The following is a 27,920-nucleotide window of genomic DNA, read 5'->3' on the forward strand; positions in this document are numbered from 1 at the left end:
AACCATCCCTTACTTTCTGTTCCTTGAGTTTAGGGTAGTGTTTCTCTGATAGTACTATAAGTCCCCATGCACTTTATATGACCTGATACTATTTGGAATGTGTATTAATCTTAGAAGCATGTCACAAATCATCTTTTAAGTGAATCAATTCCCAGACAGGGACCCATTAATGACAACTCCCCTTCATTTACATTGATTCCGTTACCTTCAAATTAAAAAAATAATCTTCTAGGTTGGTCAGCAAAGTGTGGTGCCAAAGCAGCAAGAAATAGGGTCTGGATTCCAAACACCTGAATTTAGCAACTCCTCTCTGTTCATTTCTTAGCTTGACCTTGGTCATATAACTTACTCTCTTTGAATCCCAGTTTCCTTATGATTATAATGAGTACCTTATAAAACAAACAAACAAACAAACAAACAAAAACAATGGATGTGAAGGCACCTGAGAATTGTATGACAACATATACAAGATAGTTCAATATTTTGGTTTATACCAGTTTGGGAACCATAAAATGTAGTACATTTTTAATTACAAGTGATAGCCCAACACAAACTGGCTAACATATGATGATGTACTGAATTAAGTACAGCTAGTCCTGCTATAACCTGACATATGCATTTCTAAAAGCAAGTATATATGATGAAGATTATGGATATACTAATTGCCTAAACCAGCACTGTCTAATAGAAATAATATGCTGACCAAAACTGGCTACATATGTAATTTAAAATTTTCTATGGAGATATTAAAAAAAAGAAAGGTGGAATTGAAGATATATTTTATTCCACCATGTATCTTAAGTATTATTTTAACATATTATCAATATAAATCTTAATAGCTTTTTTAAATAAAAAAGAATGCAAAAGACTATTTTACATTTGTAGTACATCTCAAACCAGCCACACTTTAAGTAGCCACATGTAGCTAGTGGCAATTGTACTGGACAATGTCAGTTTGACACCTGGGTCACATCCTTAGGGCAGTGGTTGGGGCTCAGTCCCCAGAATACATGAATTTAGAGTGGGGAACAAGTTAGTAGGAATTGAGATTGATTGCTTAGATAACAGAATGGAATTTGTGGAGACAAAAATATTGTTTCACAAAATCTCTTAGTTTTTAAGGAATTAAAATTACTAATCTCTTACTAATCTCCAGGCCATTTTTGGCTAAATTCTATTTAAATGAATTCTGTAGTTCACTGAAACTGTAGCAGATGCAGAGAGAAAGTGCTAGACTGGGATTTAGGACATGGGATTTTTGGCCCATCTCTGTTAGCTCTTCTGGTTGTTGAGGTGGACAAAGTTCCTTGGTTTTCATTCTTCATCTATAATATAAATGAGTTTGAATAGGTGTTTTCTAAAGTTTTTTTTTTACTCTAATATTATTAAAATAAACTTCATTGATGTATAATTACATATAATAAAATGTACCCATTTTGATGTGTATTTCAAGGAGTTTTGACAAATTTAATACACTTGTAACTACCAGCACACCCAACATATGGAAAACATTTCCGTCCCCTCTAAACATTACCTTGTACTACTTCTCAGGTGATACTCTGTTAATGATACTTTGGTGTTTTCTAGTTTCTGGATCAAGTAACTTGCAGGCATGGTTGAAGTCATAGCTGAAATGGGTTCGGATGAATTTTCTGTGTTCTATAGCCAAGTATTTATTTAACCTAAGCTGCCAAACTGTTTTCCAAGGGTTGATACCACTGTATAAAACAAACAAACAAAAAATATGAAAACTCTAGTTGCTTCATACTCTTGCCAAGACTTGTTATTGTCAGTCTTTTTAATTTTAACCACTCCAATGTGTGTGTAGTGATGTTGCAGTCCCTACTTGCATTTAACTTGCATTTCCCTGATGACTTAATGACAAGTCATCTTTCTGTGTGCTTATCCATTTGTACATCAGCTTTTCTGAAGTGTTGGTTCAAATCTTTTGCCCATTTAAAAAAAGTTGTTTGTCTTATTGCTTGTCAGCTATAGGTATAGGAATTATTCTTTTAGTCTGTACCTTGTATTTTATTTTATTTTGTTTTATTTATGTCATGCTTAGAAGAGCAAATACTTTTAAATCCAATTTATCAGTCTTTTCTCTGATACATATGATACATGTATTTTGTGTCCTAATCTAAGAAATCTTCATCTATCCCAAGGATGATTTTATCCTATATTTGTCTAGAAATTTTATAGTTTCATTTCTTACATTTAGATCTACTATCCATTTTGAGTTAATTTTGCATATGAGGCAAAGATGGAGATTCACTTTATTCCAAATGTATATCAGTTGTTTCATTTTTTTAATCTTTTTTCCATTGAATTATTTATGTATATTATATATATGATATATATAAGCAGTAATGTGTATAATATAATAAGCATTTGTATAATCTATATATTACTTCTTTTTTTAAAATTTTTATTTATTTATGATAGTCACACAGAGAGAGAGAGAGAGAGAGAGAGAGGCAGAGACATAGGCAGAGGGAGAAGCAGGATCTATGCACCAGGAGCCCGATGTGGGATTCGATCCTGGGTCTCCAGGATCGCGCCCTGGGCCAAAGGCAGTTGCTAAACCGCTGCGCCACCCAGGGATCCCTATATATTACTTCTATGAAATGTTTAAACCATGGATCGTTGTTATTTTTGTGTCCCTTGTTTAAAGCAACTTGGGAATAAGACAACTGAGCCTGAGTCTCTTTTCTGCAAGCAATGGTATTAAATTAGGAGGATAGTTCTATGTCTTGAATCTTGACTACTGACCCCGTCTCATATCTTTGCTCAGGAGTCAGCCATGAGAAGAAGGGTCTTATCTAGAAGATAGTACCTCTTAGACTCCAAGGATTTGGATTTCTGGTTATTCTTTCTCTCCTCTCTTCTGTATCTTCCCATCTAAAGCTTCCTATTTATATGGCCACCATACCAATTTCAAAACACTTTACCCCTCTGTTCTGTGGATCTATCCCCAAATGTATAGTGCTTTATACACAAGTAAACTTGATCTGAAGACTAGCATACTCTAAAAGTATTCATACTAGACTGTTAGGGAGACAGGTTTTCTATCTTTAGGAGCCTTGACAATAATGTATATGTAATTTTGGATAATGCATACTCCTTGAGTTAGGATGTCTCTGGTTCTGCAGTTACTCTGGCAGACAGAATGTTTGCCTGATTCTTTCTGTCATGGTTTTCACCATTGTTTGTGTTTGTCTTGCACTGCAGTGAGCTGGTACGTTGCCCTAAGCTATGGCAGATTTGATTTCTTGTAGTGCTGGTTCCTTTTTTGTTATCGTTCTCATTACTTCTTAGCACCCTGTCCTTGACTTCATAACCCTTGGAGGACCCCACTTGCAAACCTGCTTTCAGCAGAGTAAGATATCTTCATCTCTGAGGTCACGTTTCAGGCTTTTGTTCAGTCACAAGTTCTGTTTGGATTTATCCTCGGTGTGTCTACTTGAATATTCAAAAAGTCATCAGCTAGTCTAATTTGTTTTTTTTTTAGCCATGTAAAAGACTGATTTGCTTTGACAGGTGGATCAGAAACAGAATTGGAGCTATTTTATCTGGACCTAATTAAACAACCTTCATTACCGGCAGATATATGTTTGTGACTTAAAATTAGCATGATTGGAATTAAAACTCAAAATATAAGGCATTGAATTCAGATATGGCTGGTTTAAAAATAAATTCCATACATTTTAAATGCAGCAAGTCTGGCTTTTAAATATCCTATAGTGACAAATTCCATTTAGGGGTGTATGTGTGTGTGTGTATGTGCGCGCGCGCACGCGCATGTGTGTGTACGCGTGCACTCATGCACCCATGGCTGTGGCCGTAGATAATAGTAAAGATATGGCCCATATTTTATGAACAGTTCCAGAGCAGCATTCTGAATTGAAACTTCAGTAAAATATTTTTAAAATCTCATTTCTCCTCCTCCCCTCCAACCCCCAAGTATTGAGTTCGGCTTTGAGGATTTTATGTAGTTTTCTTTGGCCTCAAAGTTTACATTCTCTAATCAAATTATTTCTATTCATCATTGTCGAGTTTCTGAGATTTTGTGATTGCCTTTTATTATATGTATCCTGATTGTGTGCAGACATATATATATATATATATATATATATATATATATCCAGACACAGTGGAACCTGCTTAAAGTGTTCTTTCACATGTAACATTTAAAATCATATTAGATTTTTTTCTTATAGTATTTTATTTCCTTAACCTTTCAAGAAATATTTTAAAAGATTTTATGTGTGTATACATATATACATATATACGCACACACACACCCATAGACACACACACACATATATATATATACATAAAGTATTTCTATAATTGTAGATGGGCACTCCAGATAATGATATAAACTTAGTAATTATCAAATAATTATAAAATATAGGCAATATTTTTGTCATTTTTTAGAGTTTTTGAGGGTTATTATGCACTTAGATATATGAGCCAGATTTTACCTTATGAAGAAAAATAAAAGGTTGAATAAAACATATTGACATTTCTGTTCAACATTAAGGCTGCAGGAATTATGGTGGATTCCTTTTCCTAACAAACATTAATATGAGATTCCTGGTGTGATGAGAACTGGATATCAAGAATCTAATCCCTCCCCCTGCCTTTGTGCATCAGTGGCCCTCTCCAAATTATTAAAATTCCGGGTCTTTTGTGATACCTCTTGATGCATTGTTGCAATTTTAACCATGCTTTAAAATGCAAGCAAGAGCACGTCCTTAGTATTTATAGCCTCCTTATGTATCTACCATTTTTTTTTATAAAATATAAAATAAAGCATTTGTGTTTATCCATGTCCTTTTAAAAATTAGAATTTCCAGATGGTCCCTTCTTTTTTATGCTTTTCTGGAATCAAAACAACAGTTCCTGCATGTGTTTGCCACCTTTGTTTAGATTTGCTCAGCCCTTCCTTCTTACTGATGAGGGGTCTAATTCAGCCATTGCTGCTGCTCCTGATCTTTGTTCAATCATTTCCCTTCATGTAAAAGGGGTCCTGGTTCAACATGGGCTCAGTGGTAGGCATTGCTTTCATTTGTGTTCCAAGTGGAGTAATTAACTTTTCAGTGCGCATTGTCACCATCTTTGAGTTCTTGAATCCCAACTTTTACATATCTGAACTTTAGGTGGTTAGGATTTAATTTGGGAGCATCAGGATGAGCTAACTGGTCAAATTTGAAATGTAAAATCCTTGGATTTATTTTCCCCTTCATTATAAGCAGATCTGTCACCTTATACTAGGGTGTTTATCATTCTTTTCATCTTTCTCCTTAATGCAGTGGGGATGATGGCAGTGTCTTTACTCAGGCTTATTGATGTATGGCAACTACCTTAGTTCTGGAAGGAACTACAGATAACTGGCCATATTTGGTGAGATGTTGGACAAGGGATTTCTGGATGGTTGCCTTAAGCACATCAACGTGTGAAAGGTTGTTGTTTGTAAAATTTTATTGGTCTTGCTTTGTCAAAGCTCATTAAATCTCATAGCATTAAAATTATGATGATCTAAAAGAATTTTTTTTTTGAGATAGGCAAATGGAAATTAAAATTGTAGCTGCTCAATTTACAGGCATGTGGCCTTGGGCAAGTTTTTTAGTGCCACCAAATTTCACTTCCCTCATGTGTAAAATCTGGAAAATCACAGTCCTTTGCTCAAGAAGTGAGGATTACATAAAGGAAGTGGAGTGTGGTGGTTGGAATCATAGAGGCTGGGCATGTCTCCACTACTTTCCATGTGATTGTAGGCAATTCATGTAATCTTTCAAAGCTTTGGTTTCTTCTTGAGAATGTGAATTATAGCAGCATCTTCTCATAAGCTTGTGAGGACTAAAGCAGATAATACCTTTAAGGCACTTAAAACTATGCTTACTGCATAGGTAAGGGTCTAATAGGGTCATTCACCCAACAGATATTCATGAGGCACCTACTATCTGGCAAGTATTATTTTAGATGCTGGAGACACAGATGAGCAAAAATCCCTTTGTAGCCCTCACTCTACAAAGTGGTAGTAGTAGACAAAACAAAACAAAACACACACACACACACCAAATAAATATATAATAAGGGCTATGGAGAAAAATTAAGTAGACAAGGATAATAAGGAGGGTGATAGTCAGGGTTGCAATCTGAAATGGGATGGTCAGGGCAGGCTTACTTGGAAGATGGAGATGATTAAGCCATGTGGTTGAGGAAAGAATGAGTGAACACAAAGCCTGTATGGCAGGAAACACAGAATAAGTAGAGGGTGGCAGTAGTAAGAGAGGAGGCCAGAAAGAAGATAAGGACCAACTCAGAGGGTCTGACCAGCTATTCTTAGGAGTTGAGTTTATACTCTGAGTAAGATGGAGAGTCGTTGAAGTTTCAGGCAGAAAAGTGACATGACCTGACACATTTTGTGAGGAACACCTTGGCTGCTAAGTTGAGGATGGATTATAACTATAAACCAGACGAGGGTGAAGGTAAGTGGGATTATGATGATACTGGTGGTGGTGGGAGAAGTGAGCAGAATGTGGGTATATTCTGAAAGTGGTGCTGTTGGAATTTGCCATCATCAAGTGAGATGGAACATTGCTGCAGAGTAAATATTTGTTAATGGTAGACTATTGTTATTAAAAGTAAACTGGTATTAGTCTGAGGTTTTCTTTGCAAGTTTGGGAGGAAACAGAGACTTCTTCAATGCTTAGGGGGATTTAAGTATGATGTCAAGAAGGACTTCACTCATATGTACGGAATGCCTTGTGAAGCTTTGGACTAAGTATCTAAGGAGATTTGGATCTTACTTTTCTTAATTCTTTCATTTAAGAAACGACTTATAAAAAGATTTCTGAGTTGAAGAATCCATTAGGTCAGGAGTAGGTAACTATACCCTGGGGGCCAAACTTAGCCCACCTTTTGTTTTTGTAAATAAAGTTTTATTGAAACACAGCCATGCTCATGAACTCATTAAGTATTGTCTATAGCTGCTTTCAGGCTACAACAACATAGTTGAGCATTTGCAAAGCCTAAGATGTTTACTCTCTAGCTCTTTATAGAAATTGCCTTAGATGAACATTTATGTGTGGCTTACTGTCATAAACACAGTTATTTTCATTCAGGGTGTATTTATGAAAGTATATGGCACCTAGCAATGAATGAAGATACCCAAAGGTACTCATGAATATGTTTATTTTGGAGGAAGGGTCCAGGCTCTGGAACATTTCCTTCAGAAAGTGACATCATTATAATAGTACCATTTATCTATACTTTACTATGCTTCAGGTGACTGTCCTAACCACTTCACATTTACTAGCTCATTTAAGCCTCACAACAATCATTCAAGAGATAATACTCTTACTCCTGTTTTACAGAAAAGAAAAGTGAGGTACAGAGGGGTGTATGACCTGCTCAGAGTTTCACTGTTGGAAAGTAGCAGAGCCAGGGATGCAAATGTAGGCAGACTGGCTTGAGAGCTCATGCTGTTCATTTCTGTGCTTTTCTTTTATCCAGGCAATTTCTGAATAGTTTCTTTGCTAGATGCTACATGTGACTTCTCCCATCAACAAATTCCTAAACTTGGCTTTGAACCTGCTCTTGTGAGATTGTTCAATACATTGATCATCAACATCTCTGCTGTTTCAGTTGCTTCTGCACAGCGATGCCATTCAGCTGCCGAGGGGCAGAAAAAAGAGTGGAAAATTGCCACATCCCTAATTGTGTTCTTTCCTTTTACGTCGACAGAATAACAGAAAGACAGTGCCAGTTTTGCCACTTGTCTTGTAAGTGCGAAGTCTCAAAGAATAATGCAAAATTAATTTTCATATGTTTATGAGTTTATCCAAGCTGAGGGGCTCTTAACTCTTTAAATTTCAGTGTTGGGCTACTAAAAATGGATATCATTTTTCTTTAAATAACAGGCCATTTTAGAATAAGACTGTCAGAAATGAAAATACTGTATTATGCTTCATTGTAATCTATTCATTGCTTTGAGGGCTCTAGGCTCTCAAGGGAGCATTAAAAATCCAAATGGTGTCCCTGAGTGCTGGGGTTTTGCATTTGGATCTCTTATATAGCTTACGTGTAAAAGCATGAGTCATCTGACAATCACCTATTGATAACACATTTGAAAAGAACCAGCCAACTTCTTCTGGCTACAGTCTACAGTAATTTCGAATCAAAATGTTCCTCCCTTTCCCCATCTCATGGCCTATTTTAGATGATAACATGCAAATAAGTGTTTTTCCTGCTAATTTCACTCATTTTTGGGTAACTGCCACTCTGAAGATGCAGCTGCCACAGATCAAAAGTTTCAAGAAAAGAGGGTGTTGTGGCTGCTGAAAAAGCGTTCTTGTTCCTGGACTAGATACCCAGAACCACTAGTGCTTGTCCAATGGCAAGAATCTGATCTAGGGCACATGGATGTGTCTTCTTCTTATTTTTCTTTGTTGAAACTTGTCACTCTCTTACACACAATATCCATTCCCAAGGCAATGGTCCACTGTCCGGGTCTTCAAAGACTGTGAGACTTCAGTTGGCCTAAGCACAGAAATTAAAAGGTCCTGGTTTACCATGTATACATTAAACAAGTTGAAATAAATGAACTAACCAGTTTCTAATGTTCTCATACTTTAAAGGAATAATTTGGGAAATAACCTCAAAGGATTTGTTTGTAAGACAGTAGGTATTTATTATATAGATGGTGAGAGGGACCACAGGTGCTCAATATCTATCTTAGATATTGAGTGCCTACATGACAGACTACACTAGACCCTGAAGATACAATTATAAATAAGGCAAATGGAGGTCATAGTCTTTGTAAAATTTACTGGAAGAGACAGAAATATAACAAATAATTAATAATAAATTATGCACATAATTATGTGATTACACTAGGTAAATTCTGTGTAGAAAAAGCATAGAACATGACAGAGTGGGAGAGAATAATGGAGATCTTAGACTAATGAGCAGAGAAGACCCCCACCCCCCAAGGGAAATGCCATGTGAACTGACCCTTGAGAGATGAATGGGAGGAGGCAGAAAAATTAGGGGCAAGCACATTCCTGGCAGAAGAAGGTCTTGTGTAGGGAAGAATGAAAGAGGAGTGTGAAATGAACCTAGGGAGGTAGTCAAGGGCCATAACCACCAGTGCCTGATAGACCTAATTTATAAGTTTGGACTTTATCCTAAGAGCAAGGGAAAGCAGCTAGAAGATATAAGGACCTTACTATGTGTATATTTGTGTTTTGTAGATGGTAAGAATTACAAAATTTAATGGATCTTTCTATGTATTTGAAAACCTTATAGAAAATTCCATGGGAATCCACAATCATTCTCATATGAGATTTTATCTGTAAGTACCTAATCCCATTTCACTATATCAAAACTAAACATTTTCTGTATCTCTCAAATCTTCAAAAGTCTTGTGAATCATCATGAGTAATTTTTAAGACTGAGTTAGCTGGAACTGAATTCAGAAGATCCAGTGAGTGGGGAGGCTTGACTCATTGATTTTTAATACGTTTGAATTGGGAAAAACTTTGAGGAATTAGAAAAGAGCAGAGTCCATGAATTCTTGGGAACTAGTCCTCTAGCTTTTTGGTGGTGGTTTTGTTTTTACAATGTATCTGAGAACTTTAAGTTTTACTATTAATATATTTTAAATAATATTTGCCCCAGATCTTGACTTTCCTTGTACAATATGCTGGACTGCCTATGGGCAACTTGATACCATTTCCCAACTTTGCACTATCAGTGGTGTGGGGATTTTGAGGCATAAGAACAAATTTCTTAGAATCTCTGTCAGAAGAATTCTGCTTTACATTCCACCAGGGAAAGACACTTATATAAGAGACAGAAGGTAAAAGAGAATCAGAACCATTATTGCCTCTGGGCAACACTGGGAAGGTGTTTGACCAATAGCAGATGGCAAGTAGGTTTTGCTACAGGTTTCTGGGTGCTCCTGCAGTTCCTCTGTACTGCTCAGGTGCTAGAAAACTGAGACCATCAGTGCCATTATGTATTAAATTGAGGCATTTCCTGATTTCCTGGATGATAGTGGTGGTTTTCCAATCTTTTTTCCCTCAGCCTTTCTAATGGATCTTAAGTTTCTAGCTCCTTCTGTTGGATCCATTTCTGCATGATATAACTAGAGTGGTTCTGTTTTTCTAACTAAATTCTGATTGATACACACCATTATCAGTCAGTTCCCGTTTCTAAAACTGAATTAAATTTGTTTAGTGAACTGACATGTGTCTTCCAAGAATACTGTTTAACTAGCCTGGATAATTTTATTAGTCTTCTTTTTTTATTAGTCTTTTCTTGAATATTCTGTTCATGACCTCTCACACCCCTCCATTACCAACCATAAATAGATCTACATAACCTGTAAATCACAAATCCTCATCTTTTTAATTTGGATTAAAAGGGCCTTCAGGAACTGTTCCCCACCATATTTTGTCTTATCATCTCTGGTCTTATCAGTGAATCACTAACATGGTTAATCTCTTTGATGATTCAAGGTCTCTGTTCATGTGATTCTCTTTTCTTAGACATCTTCTTCTTCTGTTAAACTCGTACCTTTTCTTGAAGATCCAATTCAAATACTTCTCCTCTACCTTTTTTTTCTCATGACTATCTGCCCAACAATTGCAACTAAACTTCAAGAGCAATCTATATGTAATACAAAATTGTTATATTATTTTCTGTTTTGCTTTCTACATTCACCAGTTAGTAAATTCCTTGAGGAATTCTAGTTCTTCTTCTTCTTTTTTTTTCAATCTCAAGAACTTAGAACTCCATAAATGGTCATGGACTTGAAATACTGCGTTGAAATAGATTGTCACTTCTATGCCATCTATGCAAGAAAACAGCTTAAAAGAACCTCTAGAATCTTTTCAATAAAACTAAAAAAAACCTTTTCAAAGTTATCTAATGTTTCATAAAGTAGCCAAAGGAGAACTTCAACTTTTCTCTTGCAAAAAGAGGAAAACTACTAAAGAAATTTTCTTGCTTTTCAAAAACTGATGTTTTGAATATGTATTTTTTCAAGATATAAAAATGTAACTCCTGCTAAAGCCTTTGGGCATATGTACAGTTATAAATATAACATTAAAATACAAGTATACATCATAATTTAATTGTATCATACAATACAAGGGAAGGGAGAGAGTGAAGACTGGCATATTGCTTGCAGTAGAAGCCTCTCACAGATAGCCAGTGGTATGGGGTTAGAGATGATAAACAGTGCAGGAAAAGGCAGGGAGGGATTGCCTGGCATTAACTAGGATTGCATTGAAATGGCAGCGTGAGGGCCTTGGTTCCCCATCTGGCAAAACAATCGTACATGAATCCTGCCGATCATAACCATTGATAAATCCAAGAAGCAGTTTTAGTCCTGCTAACATGGGCCTAAGCACAAAGGGTATGCTAAATGGCAAATCTTTGTGGTACGGTCTCAATGCCAAGGGGAGTAAATTCTTAATTTTCATGTGTTACTGGCTCAGTGTGGAATTTCAAACAAGTTATTCAATATCTTTGGGCCTCAGGTGCCACATCCATTTATGGGGATAGTAATGTGTGACTCCTTCTTACTTCACAAGATTGTTTTGCACTTTTCTTCTATACATTTACATATCCACTTTCAAAGCTGACTCCAGGCAAGATTAGGAAGTAGAGAAGGTTTTTTTCTTGGTACCTTCCCATGTCCAAAGTTTGAACTCCATCCTCCTTTCTGTTTCCTCATTCTGCTGGGGTTCCTATTCCTACTGGGCCCTGCCAGATAGCACAGTAACTATTCTTTGAGTTATAGGTAACATTTGCATAGCATTTTATAACATATGTAAGGATTTATTTTACTCTTACAACAGCTTTGTGAAGAAGTAATTATTATGATCCACATTTTCCAGGCCAGGAAACTGAGACACGGGTAGCTGTTAAGAATCTTGCACAGAACCATGTATTCAATTAAATGGTATGTCTGGATCTGGAACCTAAGAATTTTACTCAAAACAAAACAAACAAACAAAACCTAAATTAAACTAAATACCTCTGAAGGATACATGAAATTTGTGAAGATTTAAAAGTTTTGGAGCACTGAAGAATGAGCTTATAAAAGAGCTCCCTGGGGGTAAGGTTTTGTATTCATCTTTTCCATGGTTGGATTCCCAGCCCATAGCAAAGTGTCTCATGTGTAGCAGTTACTATTTCAAAATAGTGGATGAGTAAATGAATAAAATAAATGAATGAATACTAGAATAGCAGTTATAGTATTGATCTATGTACATTTCTGTATATTTAATATCTACACATAGGTGTATCTTATACATACACTATGTACTCATATGTCTATGACAGTGTATTTGTTTTGTTTCGTTCTGTTTTGTACAAATAGATTATCCTTTCTCATTTTATTTTTTATCTTGGCAAAAATGCTATCATTTACATTTTTATTCCTTTTCTTTACACAGTGAAAAAATTCTAGGCTGGTCATTATAGGGACATTTTTTGGATTTTTAAGATAAACTTTGTACTTTAGAATAATTATAGATTTGCAGAGAAATTGCAGAGAGAATTCAAGATTTCTGCATATCCCTCACACAGCTTCCCCTAATGTTTACATTCTACATACATTGCCAAAGTTAAGAAGCCAACATTGGGATATTAGTAGTAAACCAACAGACTTTATTCAGATTTTTCTAGGTTTTCCACTAATGTCCTTTTTCCACTCCTGGATCAAATTCAGGACAGCACATTACATTTAAACACCACATCACATTTAAACATCACATCTTAGTCTCCTCTGATCTGTGGACAGTTTCCCAGTCTTGTCTTCATGACCTTGGCAGTTTTGAGGATTACTGGCCATTTATTTTCTAGAATGTCTTTTAATTTGGGTCTATCTGATGTTTTCCTTCTGACTAGACTGGAGTTATATGTTTTGGGGAAGAGTACCACAGAGGTGAAGTGCCCCTTTTGTCACATCCTATTGGGGGGTGCATGTTATCCACAAGACTTATCACTGGTGATATTAATCTTGATCACCTGGCCCAGGTAACATTTGGCAGATTTCTCCACTCCCCCTGTACATACTCAGTTCTTTAGGAGCAAGTCACTAAATCCAGTTCAGTTCAAGGGCAGGAAAGATGGATGGGGCAGTTGGGGGAGAGCACTCAAAACCACCTTCTGGAGGGAAGAGGATTGATATAAATTATTCAGAATTCTTCTGTGAGGAAGATCTTTATCTTTTTCTCATTTATTTACTCCTTAATTTGTAGGAGTATGGACTCATATATTTATTTTATACTTTGGGCTATACTCAAATACTGTTATATATTTTTTTGCTCAAATTGTTCCAGCTTTGATGGTCTTTTTTAAGTTTTGCATCTTTAGAATGTCTCACCTATCAAAGGAGCTCTTCCATATAAGCCTAGAATCACCAAAAATGCTTGGCGTGGGACTTAGACTCATGACATCAGAGGATCCTGGTATGCGATCGTGTTGCCATCAATTACAGATTTTCTTCCCTGTGTGCTCAGTTCACCAATGTCAATCCCATCACTTTTCCTCAAGATCGCTGGTGATAATTTCAGAACCAGGATGCAGGGTTCTGATGGCCTCTTCTGAAAAGCAAAAATGTAGTGAAAGTTGCAAAAGACCAAGGCCCTGATGTTTCAGGGCTTCAGCACTATCTTTGGAAATGCTGGGAGGAATGGGAGGAATAAATTCCCATGAGGTTCCCTCTATTGTTCCCTTGACTTCGTTAATTTCAGTAGCAATTGGAGGCTTAGGACAGGTGATGAATTTGGTCCAGAGTGAGGTTAGTTGAGAAGGAAATGAAAACAGAGGTTTAACAGGAAGATTAGTGGACTTTCTACCTCTGGGCAATAAATGTCTGCTTTGGTCCTCACTAATCAGTTTTCCACATGCCTCATGCCATTTGCTTTACTTAGGATGAGTTCTTAGAGCTCCATTAGGAAGTGTTCAAACTGCTGTTTTGAGAAGGCTGATTTTCTTTTTCAATGCCCTCCTTTTAACCCACTTCCTTTTTTCTAAGTGTATGCACATAGAGGGCTGGTCAAGGGGGAAATTACGCTGATTAGGAAACATGGTCCAATTAAAGCCCACATGATGGGGAAATTGCCTGAGAGTCCAAATATATGACTTCAGGATAGAGAGGCCACTTTAACACCTGCAATGAGTGTACAGATTTCAGAGCTTAAGAGAATGGGTGTCTGATCAATTTGCATATAAAAAATGATGGGATCCAGCTAAATAATAATATGTCTCTTATCAGGGAGGGGAGAGTATGTAGTTTCCTTTAGCCCTATGATATTTAGAAAACATTTACTATTTTTAAAAAGGCAAAAATAGGAAGATTGGAATAAGGGCACAGTAGTCCTTAATTATTTCCCTTTACACCTGTCGCCTCTTGCTTTCTTTATGTCCCTTTCATTCCCACCCAAACCTTAACAGTTTTCAAAACCCCTTTTCCCTCAATTTTTAATGAGCATTTACATCATAAGGGCAGACTCAAAGAGTGTTATGAGGCTAAAATTATTTGAGCTTTAGGAGGGAAGATGGCAGAGGGTCAAGGTATATAAAGGAGAAATCTCTCACGGTGAAACACCCTTTGAAATGCTCCTCATACTGTCTGTTTAGTTTTGAGAAAGTTTCATAGTGGTTGACAGATTATGTAATCTGCTTGCCCGCCCACTGATGATTTTTTGGCATGGGGAGATTGTACAGGTATTTCGATTTTAGCTAGTCTCTAGTTAATAATCAATAGTTCTGTTGTCTAATGAAGTGATGGCCTTGACACCCTGGCCTTTGTGCAGTGTTAAAATAACATTGATCGCTATCATTATCATATGCCCTTGATATACTGAATAAGGACATGGATATCAATCTTGGAGCAAAGTAACATTTCATAAATCTTGTAGAAATAACCAGGATTTTCCAAACAGGCATATGCTTCTTGACAGCAGTGTGACAGAGGAGTCTAAGACACAGATAATTTATAATTTATCTCTAAACTCAGATTGAAGAAAGACTCAAAACTAGGATTTAGTATAAAAAGTATTTCTTTATATGCCAAAGAGGACAAGAGAGGCTTTTGATTTTTTTTTTTTTTTTAATAGTAGATGGCATGAGGAGGAAGGCTTCTGTGGCACTTTTGGGGTAAAGGGATGGAGGAAGAATGGAAAAATTTCTCTTGGCTATCCTTTCTGAACTTTGTTTTGAATTTGGTGTGAGCTTAAAATGACTTGATAATCAGAGTCCTGGCATATTGTGGAGAGGGCTTTAAATGGGACTGGCCCTCATCCAGCTCAACTGAGGAACTGCAAGGAAAAGGATCCTTTTTTCCAGCAGATTCTCTTCATCAGCGTCTCAGATTTCAGACTTTTTTGCTCTAAGTTAATATTTTAACCTCTTTGCAACTAGTTTTTTATTTAGAAATGCCAATTATTCATGTGACTATTCTAATTATCTGCATATCAAGGGATTGAATTATTCCTTATTGCTAGATAATAGAAAAGAAGGATCATTGGATCAAAATTTCAAGATAAAATTGTTTCTTACTTGGTAAAATTGCTCTTCTAAAACAATATATTCATGGTTCATAGTCTCTGGTAGACAGTCTTACCACAAATATAGAGACATTTGTTTAGAGAAGTAAGCTACACACAATAATTTTCCAGCTCAGAACAGTTACTGAAAGTTGTGTGAAGATTTCAGGATGTGAATAATTCATAGCAATTATTTTGTGCTACAGAATTATCCCTGTACTGTCCATAGAATTCCAGAATGGGTAAACAAGAAGAAAGTGTAACAATTCCTTGAAAGTTCCAGAATTCTCCAATGGACAAAAGCATTTAAAGGTGACAAAAGGAGCAGGAGCCTTAATCAGGATGCAGGCAGATAAAACACCAGGATGTTTTTATTGTCACTAATTTAAGAATACAGAGATGGTCTCCTATTTTTATTTTATCATTTTAATTTGATTTTATTTAGTTCATTTCATTTGAGTTCAATGCATCTTTTTAGTTAAATGTATTTTGATTTTTTATTTCTACTTTGTTAACCTAAATGTACTTATTGTTATTAATTTATGAATATAGGGATGGTCTTCTACTTAATAGACAGTTTTGGAGATTCTCTCTTCCTGTCCCTCTGCCCTCCCCCTGCTTATTTTTTTTTTCTCTCTCTCAAATCGTTTCAAAAAATTAAAATACCCACTGGTTTTGTTTCCTTAAGATACAAAGAGGCTTGCTCATAAAAACCAGATGACTGGGTATATATCACATGTGTGTTGTATGTTATGTATGTGTTGTGTCGGGGTTGTGTGCCTGTATTTCTACTCCATGCATGTGTGTAACTTTTATTAGTGCAACTGAGAATATGCCCATCATATAAAAAACATACATCTTTTGTAAGTTGGATGTGGAATAGATGTTTGATAAAAATGAGTTTTAATTGCTACATACTGAAATCTACTTCGATATAGGTGGTATCTGTGGATTCTTAATTGGGTTGGTAGTCCTTTAAATCGAATGAAAAATATTCAAGTCTATAACAAAATATTCAAGGGTGTAACAATTATTTCCCCCTTTTTGGCTTCCTCTCAAAAGATTATTACTTAGGACTCATTTTTGTTGTTACATTTCAAAAATTGGGTAGAAGGGCAGCCCGGGTGGCTCAGCGGTTTAGCGCCACCTTCGGCCCAGGGCCTGATCCTGGACCCCGGGATCGAGTCCCACGTTGGGCTCCCTGCGTGGAGCCTGCTCTCCCCCTGCCTGTGTCTCTGCCTCTCTCTCTCTCTCTGTCTCCCTCTCTCTGTCTCTCATGAGTAAATAAATAAAATCTTAAAAAAAAATAATAAAATGGGGTAGAAAGCATAGAGGGAGCACCAGCTGTTTCTGATGGCTTGTCCTCTGAAACACCGTGGTGGAGAGAGAGAGAAGGTTGTGCGTATCTATATGCCAATATACAGGCCCCTGTGTTCAAAGAGACTCATGGGAAAACACCAACTGGTTATTTGGGCCTAAATGGTAGGGATGGTGTGGAGGGGGCTGGCGGGGAGGGGATGTCACTCAATGACTAAAGCCTGAAGCTTTTTTAAATCAATTATTTCCTCCCTTTAAACAGGAGGCTAGCTTCCAGCTGCGTAATACCTTTACTCACTAATCTGCCAAAAATGTAAATATTTTTATAAATACATTATTTACCGGGCAGGAAGCTTTTGGGGAGACAGTGGGGTGGTGGTGGAGCACAGAGAAATGTGCTGGCAGTAAGAGCTTTATGGCCACTCCAGACCCAACTGTCATTCCTCCGGTACTTCCTGTCAGTCTGACTAAACTCTGTCATCCCTCAACCCGGTTTAAATTAACAGGTAATTTGTAAATGTCACTTCAGGTTAGGCCGCTCATTTTGTTTCTACTCTACCCATGCAAAGTCTAGGACTAATTTTTCTTGTCTTCTTTTAATAGGATTTTCATTTATAAATAGAATTATGTTCTGAAAATAAATTACAGTAAGTGATGCACAGAACGGGTAGCAGCAGCACTTTCATAGAATTTCAAGCACCTACATCAGAAGAGATTAATAAAAACACTTCAAAGGCTAAATTCTATTTAAGCAGAAGACAGCTTTTGGTTAATATTTAATCTGAGTAACTGAGATCTTGGTGGAAAAATATAATTTTTTAATATCTAAATTAATTTTCAAAACAAAACCATTAATTTTGTTTGGAGAGTTTGTGCAGTGAGAAAGTTTTAGTAATATATTTGTAGAGGGAAAAGTTAATTAATTTTGTGGGGAAAAAATTAGCTTTTAATATTGTATTTGTTCTAAATGAATTCTTATTATTTGACCAGGTGTAATGATTTAGGATTCCTCTTCCCGAGCCTTTTCCATAGGCAAAGGAGGAGGCTCTAGGGGAAGAGTCTTTACTCCAGTTACTCTTCTGTGGCTGCCATGCACTTCACCCAATTCTTTGGCGAAAATTCCCAAGCTGGAACCCTGTACCTCTTCACCCCCAAAGACTGCAAGGCTGATTAGTGGGGTTTATTGCATGGAGGCCTTTGGGCATTGCCACTGTAAGAGGCTCATTGCAATCATGCACTTTTTTTTGCAGAGAGGAAATTAAGGCTGGGAGATGCAGTGGAGAATCACGTTAGGTTGAAGGAGAAAATGGGAGACCTTGCCAAGCCACGAGACAAATATTCACCAAACGGTCAAAGGGGCTTATTGAGATGACAACCTGTGAACTCATGTATGTGGCTTGAATACAGAAACTTGTGGAGCAATCAAGTCAGTCACTTGTGCCATCTTGCCAGTTGTGTTGTTTACTGGCTTTGTGGCCTCAGAGTTTAATATCTGTGTCTGGGCTGATTCAGTGGGGGTTTCTACAGCTGAAATATGTCCCCTATGCTGTAATCCTATTTTGTCATAGCAACAGGCTTTATCCCTCTCCTAACCAGGATCGGGTATAGCTGGGCTGGGAAGGTTTGGTCTTTCTTCTGTCTTGCAGCCGAGAAAGCAGCATTTGAACAGGAAGACAAAGCGAATCTGTAGTATTTAGGATCTGAGATTAGTTTAACAGAAGCTCTGGTACCAACTAACCATTCTGGTACTGTGTTCCTCTACCTTCTTCCTTCATTCCTAGTCTGCCAACGCTCTTTTTGGTCTATTCCCTCTTAGTCGAGTGGGAGATGTCGAGACAAAGAAGCTCAAATTGTGTTTAGTCCAAGCCTTTGCCAAATTTCTTCTCTACCTCGTTCAATGCGTGGATGCTCTGTGGACTTTTTAATTCCTTAAGATGATCATGTTCTTACTTGACGTAGATGTTTAATAGCTGGACTCACATGATCACATTACAGACATTTGAGAGATGGGAAGAAAACTACTCACACTGCTGTCATATTTCCTTCAATTATTTTTTTTCTATATCAGCTTTTTAATTCTATGTAATTTTAAGTTGTATACATAGGATTTATATAGATAGCCTTTTTCTCTTAGTGTGTCATCTCCTTTCCTCATATTTCCCATAGCTTTTATGGTTATCCTATTTCCAAAAGAAAAGGCAATTAAAGGAAACACCATCAGGATTCCTTTAACAAGTATCCTATACTATACTTATTTGGGAATAGTAGTTTATGTCTGTTGCCATTTGATATTATAAACATATTTTCACCAGTGGGAAGGAACCACCACTATATCTCAGAAACAGTGCTACCGTGGGTACGTCTCTGTGTGTTCAGTGCCAGGCCTTTCTGCAGGGCACCCACCTGGGAGGGGTGTGGCTCTGTACTCTCTAGTAAATGCCCCCTCCCCTTGTGTTTGAGCCTGTTCGTGTACATATGTCCTTCTATTTGGTAGACAACATGTGTCAAAATAATACACAATTATGAAGTAAATTTAAAAAGAGCAGGGAGAGCAAATGAGAGGCAGACAAGCAGAGCATCCCTTTTCCTAGTTGCCGTATGTAGTTAGAGAAAAGAATACTCTTATAACGAACTGTGTTAAGTGCACAAAAAGGTGCCACTTTTACCCAAATTTTTTTTTCATGAGTTTAATAGCATTTTTACTTAAGGTCTTTCCCCTAGGAAAAAAATGATGTAGAATGTTAGGGTGGAGGGCCAGGGAAGGTGTATTTTAAGTCTCTGATTCATTATGTTAGTTGTAAAAATTGCTACGAAGGAACAGTGAATAAATTTTTATTGGGAAAACTGAGTATTGCTTTCTCTCTCTCTCTCTCTCTCTCTCTCTCTCACACACACACACACACACACATAAACACACTTCTTAATTGAATAATTTCATTCCTAAATTCTCATTAGGATTAGAAGCATTATTGGAGGTGCTAGGTGACCCCTACACCTTTGAATAGCATATCTTTTTAAAAGTAATCAATTTTCTCCAGGCTTTCACTCAAACTGTAAGTTAAAACTAAAGCCCCAGAAGAGAAATTTGGCACTGATGAGAGCGAATCCCAACGTTGCCATTACTGTACCATGTTCGCTTGTAGCAAATCATACCCTTTCTTCCCCCCTGCAGTATTCTTAACTTGTAGCTAGAAGAAATAATTGGTTAGGTAGAAATGTATCATTACCAGACAAGCTTCATGAAATTGACTTTAAAAATCTTTGTAAAATATGAAGCATATGTTTAAGAATAATATTAATTAGGTCTCAGTCAGTTTGCATGTGCTTCAAAAAAACATACAATAATAAAAAAAGAGAGAGAGAGAGAGAGAGAGACCTGCTTCTTATTTACACAGCCCAGTACTTTGAAATTTCTCATGGCAGAAAGCAGTCCTTCATGTACATAACCTATGAATTATCCTTGAAATAAAATGTTTAATTACAGTTGACATTTCTGAACCCATTGCAGGTGGTGCCCATCTGAAGAGTGACATTGTTTACTACACTACAAGGCTCCGGGCCTAGTGTCAGAGATTATAAACCAATTTCCATCCCTGCTTTAATGCTGGTTTAATATCAGAAGAAGAACTTTACTGTGTAAATATTAAACATTTTGTTTAAATATTAAGTACCAAAGGTCTTTTCCTTTTGATTATTAAAACAGGAAGAGCCCCAACTTTGAAAGAGGTGCCTTGTTGAATTAAGAAAATGACTGGTTCTTTACCTTCAGGTTAATTATCACTGGCCAGAGATGTGTGCTCAGGCAAAATGTCAGTTGTCTACTTGTGCCATTGTGAATTTCGGTCATTAAACAGCAATAGGTGACCAGGAGTCACCCTTACTAATAATGAGTTTATTGGGAATTGTACATTTTCTCTTGACCTTTGCCTAAGAAATGGTCTGATAATTATAATCGACCAAGAAATGCTGTCTCCTTGCTGGATGCAGATAGAGCAGGTTGGGGAATCTCATCCACAAGGAAGTGACCCGTGACTGTTCCAACTGTAGTAGCACTCATTGAGTTTGACCACCATCAAGCTGCAAAGGAGCTGATCATCTAGGGTTGACAAGAAGGGCCCCATTGTGAAATACAAGTTTGTTTGCCCACCTGAGATCAAAATTAAACCAGAGAAGTAGAATTATATAAATATCTGGCCTGCAGACAAATGCTCAAGATGGATGAATTTTCCAATTAATTGGGATAGGAGCTATTATGTGAATATTCACAATTCCTCTTAATTGTGGAAAAATGAGCTTTCTTTAATTCTGTGGTATATAGAATTTGCTTGCTTTGCATCCTTTTTCTTATGCATTGTCTTAAAATTCTTGAGTAGAGAACTCTGCACCTATTGTATGAGAGATACAAATGTTACTTTTGCATTGATAACTATTGGGTCTAACTTACTGAAGTGCTTATAAAAGGGTAGATAAGTTCTGCTTTTAGGCTTTTGGTATTCAGCATCTCTAAATATGGAAGCATCTTTAGGATTCTAAGAATGATGATGAAACCAGGCAAATCTTGTTAGGAGAATGTTTTAGAGCACACTAGTTTTGAGGGGAAAGGGAAGTTGACTTTTTTTCCCAGAACTGTTGAACCTATTAATATTTCCATGTAGGGGATTAGATGGTAACATTACAAAGCAGCTTATAGGACATGCATCAATTGGTCAGTACTTCACAAGCACTTTTTAAAAATCTCTTCAATTATTAATCAATTAGCATATACATATATAGAGCATCCAACTGGTACCTGGCATTGTGGTGAACCTTCAGACAATTAAAACACATCAGAAAAGTAAAGATTAATTTACTAGATCCATCTAGAAAACAATTTTACATATTAAACTATTTAGCAGAAGGAAAACAAGGTTGTCTAGTCAGAGTGTGATCAGATTTTATAAGATTTTAGTAACCAGGGAAATGAAGTTGGGAGCAGTACTGTCCTTGAGCTGTATGATGTGGGGAGACTTACATACTGAGGGGCCTTTAGTAAGGGGAGAGGTTGGGATTGGAGAGTCCTACTGGAAGCTATGGCAGTAATATAAATTTAAAAGGTTTAGGTTAGTGCAGGACAGTGGGAATAGACTAGAAATGTGGTTTCTAGAAAATTTTAAATTTAGTGGTCACTAGTAGCTCTTTAAAAATTATGTTTCTCATTATTTTTCCGTATGTCAGGAGTATGGAAAATGTAATCCCATGGCCAAAGAATTAGTCAGGGATTTGGAAGGCATGCATTATTTTCTTGGTCAAATTACTGAAGCTCTGTATGATTTTGGATTTCCTATACCTTCTGGCTTCCCTGCTTTAGATGTAAAGTGACCATAGCAGGTGATCTAACTACTAGATAAGACTTTAAACATGTTTTAAGCTTCCTATGTGAAAGACTCTGGAATTAAAGAAATTCTTTTTAATATCCATGACTAAATTTTTTGTTCACGCCAACCCCCAAAGGGAGGACGGCAGCTTGCATTTGAATCAAAACTCATACATTATTGACCTTTGAAACATTAGTTTACCTTTTCTTTATTTGTGTGTCATCTGTTAGTATCCTTCAAAGATTTCCTCTTTTGAAAGATTTAGAGTTCTGCTTATTGAATTTGGTAGTTTAATTTAATATGATTCAATTTTAAATGTCTACTTTAGCAAAATCTTTGAGGTGCTTCCTTAGTTGAGATTTCTTTAGTCTTACAGTGCTGTTTTCCAAGTGTAAATATACTTTAAAATGTGAGGAGCTTTTTATGGTTAAGAGTCTTTATGGTGACTATAGTTAATAATACTGTATTTTAGATTTGAAACTTGCCAAAAGAATAGATCTTAAGGTTCTAATCACAAGAAGAAAAGTTCGTAAGTATGTATGGTGATAGATGTAGGTTTAACATGGTGATCATTTTGTTATATATATATATATCAAATCATTATGTTGTACACTTAAGCTAATGTAATATTATGTGTCAATTATATCTTAATACACTTCATGTTTTCTACTAATATTATCTTTTGCCTACTTTTCACTCAAAAAAGAATTATTGACTTATTATATAAAAAGATCTTTGCCATACATACTCAAGATATCCCAAAGTGAAAGATGTCTTCTATTCATATAGGAACTTAAAGTCTAGTTGGAAAGATCCAACATTTAAACACAATGGCATGTGAGTGGCAAAATAACCAGTGGGATATGCATTTATTCAGAAGTATATACACTACCTGGCACACTTGGCATATCCAAGTATGTAATGTGTCAAGAGATAAAAGATGAACTCCAACTGCAGAGGTCTTTGAATTAGGCCCAGGAGGAGGGGAGGATTCTAATCTGGAGGGAGAGCATTCTCAGCCCAGGGACTCTCTTTACAAAGGTATGGAGGCACCAAGTGCCAAAGCTGTGGCCAGGGGAGGCTACTATAAAGTATGTACTTAGTCTATGCTCCATACACACAGCACATAAATAGAAATGTTTAAGAGGCTATAAAATGGAAAGAAAATATGGGAATACCAGTGAATATCAATGAGGAGATGACAGATGTGAAAGATGTCTGATCAAGCTAAATTACCATTACCTTTTGAAAAACCATAACTATTTAGAAAGTGAATTTCCATTTATGTCACAAGAGAAGATGGTTTTAGTACTGTGTCCTCATGTCCCTAGTTCCTTGGTCAGAGGTCACCTCCTCCAACTCATTAGAAGCAGATGGAGCAGTCACCTTTCCCCACTGCTGATTTCTATCTCAAGGAACCTGGGAAATATATTTCATTTTCAAAAGTATCATTGATAGAAGTGCTCCCACTTCACTCTTGGGCTCTTTACAGACCATGTTATTCTTGGAAATGTCAACATATTAAAACCCATGCAATGTGAAGGTTCAGGGATAAGTTCTCTGGAGATTCTTGAAACAAGAGTCACTTTACCAGAGGTAGAACATCCTGGTCTTTTAGGTAATATTACTGTGTAAATACAAATCACCACAATTATAAATGGGTACTCCTCTTAGAGAATGAAAAGGATTGTTTCTCTAAGTTCTTAAAAGAAAAAAGCCTTCATAAATCCACTCACAGCCCAGGAAGAAACACTCAAAAATTTGATGTTGTATAAAAATAGAGCAATTTTTCCAGATGAGGACAAGCACATTAAAGAGAAAATTATTCTCTACCCAAAGCTGGCTTTGTTTATATAATGTTCCTTCCTATAAACCCCTTGAAGATAGGCATCACTTTTAAATTTCTCAAGAAACATATGAAATGTGCCATATTTAAGATATTTTGACCTAGCTTCTGTTTATAAGGATGCATTAGTAAAATCACTTTCAGGTTTTGGATAGAGAAAGTACCTATCTTTACCTAGATCTGTTTAAAGATTTGGGGATAGAGATTTAGATGGCTATATATTTCACAATGGAAATATGGCTGAAACTTCTTATGCAGAAATTTTAAAAAGTGGTGATTATCAAATAATTAACATCTTCCCGCCATTAGGCACATCAGTGAAATAGCACATGCTATAGTTTATTAATATATTTTATTGCAATTAATCACCCTTTCGGTTTTACTGAAAGCAAACCTGTTGAAAATATTCTATTTTGAACTAAACGTGTTGGTAATATTTTAGGACACCAAGTTTTAAAAGTCTAGAACTGACCCTCTGTCAAAAGGACTGTATAAATGAAAATTTTTTCTTGGCTATTTCATTGTTTTTTATGCACTATTGACAAAAATCAAATTTTGTTTCAGAAACGATTTCAAATAGATCCATTTTGGTTCTCTTGACATTTTAAACTTGTTTATGTAAAATTATTTCATCTTTTTTTATTGAAAGGCACTGAGCATTTCACAAGTAATGACATATCCTCTGGTGTGGAATGGTTGTTGAATCAGGTTTAAAAATATGGAATTCTAACATAGAGAGGTGGAATAATTGGGACAGGTTTTGTCGTGGCATTGTTGTGGAAAGAGAATATACACACAGAAGCCTTAGCCTATTTCTTGCCTAAACAGGAGAATCAAGAAAACCTAGATTGCCTTTTCTTGGAATTTACCCATATTTTAAAACATATACCAGTAGTTGTTTATCAGCAGAGTTAAATTTTTTTTTCTTCCAAGGTAAGCAACAAATTATATCAGATGAAAAGGAAAGAAGGCCAATTTCTTTTATTTTTCATCAGAGTAAACCCTAGCATGAAGCATATTGATACAATTTCTGTGGGCTGGTAATTTTCACAACCCACTTACAAGGCAATAATACATTTTCCAGATATTCAAATAATATGTATTACAGAGATTTGAAGGCAAAGAAAACGGCTCTCGCAAAAAGAAATACAGCCAAAGGTACCCTTCATTTGAAGAAATGCATAGAAAGAATCCACTATTAAGAGTTCCTTATGGGAATGATTGCTTGTCCTGTGTATCAGCCCCATCCTATGAATTATAGCAAGTGGATTCCTGCATTTTGAAGAGAAATGATTACTTATTATGTATCTCTAATTCCAAGCAGCACAAACTAAAGAAATTTCCTTTCTGTTATCTCAAACTTTAAACTCCCATATCTGTTTTTGCCTTTTTGAGAGGTCTGTGAACTGAAAATTACATCTCAACACACTGAAATTATTACTGAGGCTTGATCCTAAGGGGTAAATTTTCAGGACATGGCAGTGGGATTTAGCTGGGTAATTCTTATTAATACTAATAACAGTCAATTACTAGACTCTGGAATGTACCTGAAGAATTTCACCTGAAGTCTAAATACATGAAAACAATCTCTTAATCACACCCGATATCATACCTTCATGGGACCAAAGAGAAAAGATGAGAATATTAGTTTAAAAAATTAAAAAGAATCACAACTTTAAAAAAAGATTACTTCAGCTCATAGAAAAATTCATATTGCTTTCACATCTTATCAAACATACACAGAATTGGTGGGAAAACATTGCAAAAGCCAAAATAGATGACATATCAACCTTCATGCAATGCCTAATGACAAAGCCATGCCATTTCCACATGCAAGCTTTGGGAACGTGTGATGCTTTGTTCTCCCTAATTAGCAGGCTCTTCCTAGACCTAATCATTTTGGGAGGGAAAGTCTAGACTAAATTTAATATATGAGCCTTCATTGAGTTTAGTTTGGTTCTCATTCTGTTTCATTTGACTCTTGTGTTCCCTGAGTTTAATAAAATTATTAGCCAATATAAATTTAATTTGTCAAAAATACCTCACCCTACAAATTCAGCCTTTGAGAATGCATTGCCTAGAGAGGATTTGGCTTTAGACTGTATTGTACCTTGTCATAAGCTTATGATAAGCGCTCTTGAGATTGGCTATGACCCCTTCAGCAGGCATTACCCTCCCTACCCATGAAATTCCACCCTCCACCCCTGCTCCCGGCCCTACAAAATCCACTTCAATACTTTGAACATTGATTCATTTTCCTTTACCAGACAACCATCTCTTCTAGTGGCTGAGTGCAGGCTTCTTAGTCAGACTTAAAGCTTTGAGACTTTGGGCAAATTAGTTATCCTCTCTGGGTTTCATTGCCCTCCTCTGTAAAGTGGGGCAGCCACTATCTCATAGGGTGGTTGAGGGAATTAAAGCAGTTAAGAAATATAAAGCTCCTTTCTGAAAGGCCACCTAGCATACAGTAGGAGTACTGCAATCCCATAGATCTTTGTATAGCACCCTCTTGTATTTATATAATGATCTTATTTTGTCTCCTTAGGGCTTAGGTCCTTATTTTGCTATGTAGCCTTAATGGGCAAGCAAAGAATGGGAAGGACCCAAGAAAGCAGTCCACCACGTGTGAGAAAGGACAGGCAGCAATGCAGAGGACAGCATTTGTTTGGAACATCGGAAGAAAGAGTAAGAGAAGAGGGTGCAGAGGCCAGATTTAGGTAGAGAATTTCTGGGGTGCTGGGGAGCTGAGGGCAGGAGAGAGGAGGAGGAGAAGGAGTGCAGGAAGGGACAGGAGGAGAATATGGTGTCAAGCTGGAGCAGAGCCTCCACATGTGTAAACAGAGATTGCCAAGCAGTGCTGTTCACTCTCTGACATCATGGAGAGACTTCAGTAAAAGGTTTACATTCTTTTTTTTTTTTTTTTTTCATCTCTCCCTCCCTCATCTCTCTCCCTCCCTGCCACCCTGCCCTTTGTCCTTTCTTCTCCTTTTACTTTAACATGGCATTTATGTTATTTACTTTTGGGGATGGATTAATAAGCACAGTACCATTTTTCCTTCTCATCAGGGCCACTCTGTAGGCATACATATCAGCAACATTGTCCCCTCAGTGGCTTGTGGGGCTTTCCATAGAGGCTTGCGTGTGGCACATACCACTCCCGCCCCCCAACAATATTAATCCCATGGTGAATATGCTGTTTCCAAGCTGCCTTTTTTAATGAATATGTTTTGGAAAGATTTCTCCTCACTTTAATGTAGCAACCCAATAATACATACCACTCTACATAGACTTCAGATCTTTATAGTGTTGAAAATGCTTCTGTCCTCATGGTCTCATTTGTTTTCCCCACAGTAATTTTGCACATTTGCAGGTCAGGTACTGTCATTCTTATTTTATGCAGGAGGAAGGACATGACTCAGAGATGTGCTGGTCCTAGCACTGATAAGGCCCTATGACTATTGCTTTGTATTCATTCTACCCTGAGTGTTTCTAAAAGGTCTAATGGGCGCATATGATCTCTCCATTCTCTGGGATTCTAGAATTCCTTCTGCATTTTTCTCAGAATTCCATAGTTTTCCTTTATTTGTGTACTAATTGTTTCAGGTTTATCTAGCTTTCCAGCTCAATTATAAAAGTTCCTTTTGGCAAGGTGCTGACCTTCCTCAGGATGCGCAGAGCCTGTGTGTGAGGCCAACCAGTTTCTTTGTCCTGGTACAGAAGCTAGATAGTGGGACTGCTTGTTCCTACTTTTCTGTTCTGGGAAGTCTTGCCTTAGGTCATAATGCTGACATGGGGATTAGAACCCACAACCTCTGTTCGCCCTTT

At 36.8% G+C, this 27,920-nt stretch overlaps 1 long non-coding RNA gene across 3 annotated transcripts; it reads right to left on the bottom strand.

Annotated features, from left to right (window-relative positions):
• On the bottom strand, positions 1–27,849 carry LOC111096411. Of its 3 annotated transcripts, XR_005361302.1 has the most exons (4): positions 27,371–27,849; positions 13,412–13,631; positions 1,535–1,718; positions 1–389 (listed from the first exon to the last, which is right to left on the bottom strand). It is a non-coding gene; the product is annotated as an uncharacterized LOC111096411 (long non-coding RNA). The 3 variants fall into 3 exon arrangements; XR_005361303.1 differs by lacking the exon at positions 13,412–13,631; XR_005361301.1 differs by lacking the exons at positions 1–389; positions 1,535–1,718; positions 13,412–13,631 and adding an exon at positions 25,061–25,367.
• Between the last annotated feature and the right edge of the window lie 71 nt (positions 27,850–27,920).

The sequence above is a fragment of the Canis lupus genome, chromosome 6 (genome assembly GCF_011100685.1).
Source record: "Canis lupus familiaris isolate Mischka breed German Shepherd chromosome 6, alternate assembly UU_Cfam_GSD_1.0, whole genome shotgun sequence".
Taxonomy (NCBI): domain Eukaryota; kingdom Metazoa; phylum Chordata; class Mammalia; order Carnivora; family Canidae; genus Canis; species Canis lupus.